Below are 4,906 nucleotides of genomic sequence, written 5' to 3' on the forward strand. Positions count from 1 at the left end.
CTTCATTAGCCCAGTTTAGGAGAAGAACAGTAGGACGTTAAATCCCATTTCATTTCATTTCGATTAAGATTAGACCCATCAAAAGATTATATACCGCCTGCACAGTATGTTGCGATTATTTTCAATTCATCATAATATTGAACCGATGAACTATTTCTGGGCCGATATTCCTATTAGAGATTCCACTTTAACAATAATATTGTTTAGAGGGGAATCAAAATCTCCCAACTCACGATTAATAGTTTTAAACGTACTTTTTTAAAACGTTTAATAGGTTTTTATTTATACATTATTACACTATCCACCCTTAGTATGGTAAACTAAAAATAACTAGTTTTAAGTACGACTGCCCGAGTCCATGTATAATATAAGCAACCAGCGGCTGCCAGGCAGAATACGCCCACATTTTCGAGAGATGGATAGAGAACAAGCTAAAAAGAAAGTGATTTTTCCTACAATCAAGGGCCATAATTCAGGAAATTACAATTCGATATGCGCAAATATCGAAAGGAACCAAAATCTTTGGGTTATAAACTTACATTTCAAGTTTCAACAAAATCGGATAAAAATTGTGACCTCTATAGGGTCCACAACCTTGATATACCATATTTTTAAGCTATTTGTGAACGAGGGGTGACCATTTTGTCTGTCAGTTTTGGGCCGATTTTCACGAAATTCGAACTTAGCCGTCCTTAGGGTGTAACGGTGATATAATAATATGTTTTTTTTTAAATCGGATAAAAATTATGACCTCTATAGGGTCCACAAGCTAAAAACGCGATTTTTCGTACAATCAGGGGCCATAATTCAGGAAGTTACGTTCCGATATGTCCGAATATCGAAAGGAACCGAGATCTTTGGGTTATAAACTTACATTTCAAGTTTCAACAAAATCGGATAAAAATTGTGACCTATATAGGGTCCACAACCTTGAAATACCCAATTTTTACGCTATTTGAGAACGAAGGGCAGCCATTTTGTCTGTCAATTTTGGGCCGATTTTCACGAAATTCAAACTCAGTCGTCCTTAGGGTGTAACGGTGATATAATAATATGTTATTTTAAATCGAATAAAAATTATGACCTCTATAGGGTCCAAAAGCTAAAAACGCGATTTTTCGTACAATCACAGGCCATAATTCAGGAAGTTACGGTCCGATATGCGCGAATATCGAAAGGAACCGAGATCGGATAAAAATTGTGACCTATATAGGGTCCACAACCTTGATATACCATATTTTTACGCTATTTGAGAACGAACGGCGGCCATTTTGTCTGTCAATTTTAGGCCGATTTTCACGAAATTCGAACTCAGTCGTCCTTATGGTGTAACGGTGACATAATAATACGGTTTTTTTAAATCGGATAAAAATTATGACCTCTATAGGGTCCACAAGCTAAAAACGCGATTTTTCGTACAATCAGGGGGCATAATTCAGGAAGTTACGGTCCGATATGCGCGATTATCGAAACGAACCGAGATCTTTGGGTTATAAACTTACATTTCAAGATTCAACAAAATCGGATAAAAATTGTGACCTCTATAGGGTCCACAAGCCAAAAACGTGATTTTTCGTACATGCCAATATCGAAAGCAGCCGAGATCTTTTGGAGATACACCTATATTTCAAGTTTCGTTAAAATCGGATAAGAATTGTGACCTGTAGAGTGTCCACAAACAAATTGTGGACGGACGGACGGACGGACAGACAGACAGACGGACGTCCAGACGTCCGGACGGACAGGGGCGACGGCATAATACGTCCACATGAAAATGTAGGCGTATAAAAACGAGAAGTCCAACCGAACCCCATATTCCTGAAGCAATGGCTCGAGATATCCTTCTTATCTGAAGTGATAATATTAGGTCTAATCAAAGGAAACACTGCAAGCGTATGCCCAAACCCTAGTCATGTGGCTATAAACTATATGACAAAATTAGAAACTATTTGCCCAAATTAGAAATTATATAATTTGACGATATTATTAGAAGTCATAATGATTTTGACAATGTTAAAAGTCAAATGATTAACAACATTTAAAGTTCTGTGAATTTGAGGAAATTCATTTCACACCATATCATTTGTTTTTATGAATATAATAGTTTTTAATACTTTATAAATCAGTTGTTGGGTGTGTCTCGTAAATGAATTTGAAGACGCACTAGGTGGGCGGGGGGCTAAATACTGCATTGATAACAATGATCAACAACTCTAATGGACTCCCGATATTATTTTAATTCGTCAGGTATTCAAGCTATATGCGTCGATGTCTTTATGTGGGATAAATGCGTGGAGATGTAAACTTCATTGAACCGAAAATAATCACAAACCGGTTTAAACTTTAAGATGACACACCTTAAAGATGACTGTTTTATATAAATAATAAAATACAGTCTATTGACATTACGTTTTGTCGAGCATGAAGTCTGCTAACTCTTTCTTCACTGTAACGAGCCAAGCGTATACATCTTCACGCGCTCTTAGTTCAATCGTTGAACTCTTGACTTTTATGGGGAACTACAAGGATTGATGGACTATCTACTTTCTGGTCAAATTTTATGTGTAAATTAAAACACATTCATATGTTTTTCATTGTCTAATAACAAAAGAAACGAATGATGTAAAAATGGAGCTAAGAAGCCATGCAGTGCTGTATTACCCATTATGCATAATAAGCACGCATAATAAATTAATTAAGAACTTTCAAACAGTTTTTAATTGTTTTTGTCTTTCCATAGTGTTACCTGTGTTTGTCGTTGAGAAAAGGACGGAGGGCCTGACAAGGACAGCTGTCTAGTCGTTCGGATGGTACGAAAAATCGAGGTCCCGTGTACATATTGGCGTGCACGTAAAAGATCCTTTGGCAGTTAGAATTCGATATAAGAGTAGGCCGTAGCGCCGCTGCCCGGGCAAAATTTCCCTCATAGCACAATGTATGGCGTATGCCCGTCTTCATCAGCCCAGTTTAGGAGCAGAACAGTAGGACGTTAAACCCCATTTCATTTCATTTTGTCGTAGAGAAACTCTAATCTCGTGCTTGGCGGTTGTTTGTGGTTTATAATTGTTTATATTTTGAATCACAGATATATAGGGTCACCAAAATCTTTTCTGCGGATCTTTCTGTGGCATATGTGGATCTTAAACCGGTCCTGTATGAAGCCTATGGTCCGAGATTATATTCTTAGATAGATCTGGGGTTATTTAATAAACAATATACTACTCGGTATTGGGGAACAGGCTTAACCCATGTAAAACTCATGTGTTACGGGACATCGGTTTACCGTCCCATCCGAACGACTAGTCACCGTCCTACACCCACTGACAAGGAGAAACCACCCTGGGAAAATTCCGGGTACCATTCCAGATGAACCCCTGACCACGTAGTAGTGAGTCAGCCCTTTTTTTAGCTGAGCCACCGCGGCTCCCCAGAGTAGTTAACAAGAAACCATTTCAAACCGCACACCTTCCATTTTTAGCGATGTCGCTTTTTTGAGATAACTAATTACTTTTAAAACTCAAAATTTCAGTTTCTTATCTGAAAGAGATAAGAGTACCTAGATACAACAAATTGTATGGGGTAAAGGCCAAATATCTTAAATAGTGATTGTCAAATATAAAATGAGTACTACCTGTGTGCACTGACCGGGCCAATAAAGTCGGGCATATGCAATGCAGTGTGCTATAAGGGAAATTATGCCCGGACAACGGCGCAACGGCCTACTCTTAATTCTAACTGTCAACATGTGCACGCCAACGTGTACACCGTACCTCGGTTGTTCGTGCCATCCGAATGACTACACGCTATCTCTTGTCAGGCCCTCCGGGAAGTCACGCCGGAAAAATCCCGATAAACTTTCTCGGCCAACCCAGAGATAAAACATGGGAACTGTAGGTTAGAGAGCAACGCCCTAAACACTGAGCCACCCTGACTCCCTTGTCAAATATCTTCAAAGGCTGATAATCCAAGCAAAGTCGTTCTATACTCGTAACCACCCTTTAAAATTATATGAAGCCATCTTATAGTACTTTTACAATACTACGCTTACTTTTTGACTTAAAAGGCCTCTACAGAATATCTAGTCATTAATAGTTGTCATTTGAGTACATAAACAATCCGGAGTCGATATTTATTCATTAACTTGCCCAGTCCCTACGGGAAAACCATAATTCAGCCTTTCCTTATGTTTAGTATATCCAGTCTTTGATGTTTGTTATTTGAGTATTTGAACAATACGGGATGATAATTTATGTATTAACCTTTTTATGCCCCCTCAATGAAGATGGCTGTCACGCTCTAAAAAACTTTGACGAATTAACCACCATATAACTCTGTATATAAGCCATACGAAACAGACAACGACAGGCTTTCCTATACTATATTTAAAATACGAATAACTTACACGAGAAACTAGTGAAAAACTATGAAGTTTTATTTATTACAAACTAAGGAGATTTATCTCCTAGCTTAAAATATTCGGCTTAGTTTTATAGTCCCGACATAGGTCACCATCATTGTTTAGTTCTACAGGCCTGGACTAGTCCTCGATTACCTACCGAGGATACCCGGACAGTGGCGGGAACCTCAAACGGAATACGGACGTGCCCTTTCCCCACGGCGCGACGGCCCTGGCAGAGCCCCCCCCCCCCCTATGAAAAAATTGTCGACCATAAAAACAATAGATACACATTGTCCGTCAATTTTACAACACCCCTGAGAAAACTTCCCGCCCCCCTCGTTGCTTTGAGCTAATTACGGCCCTGCCCGGGCAGGTGGCTTATACTTTTTCATTCACCAATTTTTACAAAACAAGTGGACCGACAAAATCTGATTCTAATCCTACCCACGCCACTATAGTTACCCACATTCAGAAATGTCTCTGGTTGTCTTCTTCTTTACAATCAAG

The sequence above is a fragment of the Patella vulgata genome, chromosome 8 (genome assembly GCF_932274485.2).
Source record: "Patella vulgata chromosome 8, xgPatVulg1.2, whole genome shotgun sequence".
Classification (NCBI taxonomy): domain Eukaryota; kingdom Metazoa; phylum Mollusca; class Gastropoda; family Patellidae; genus Patella; species Patella vulgata.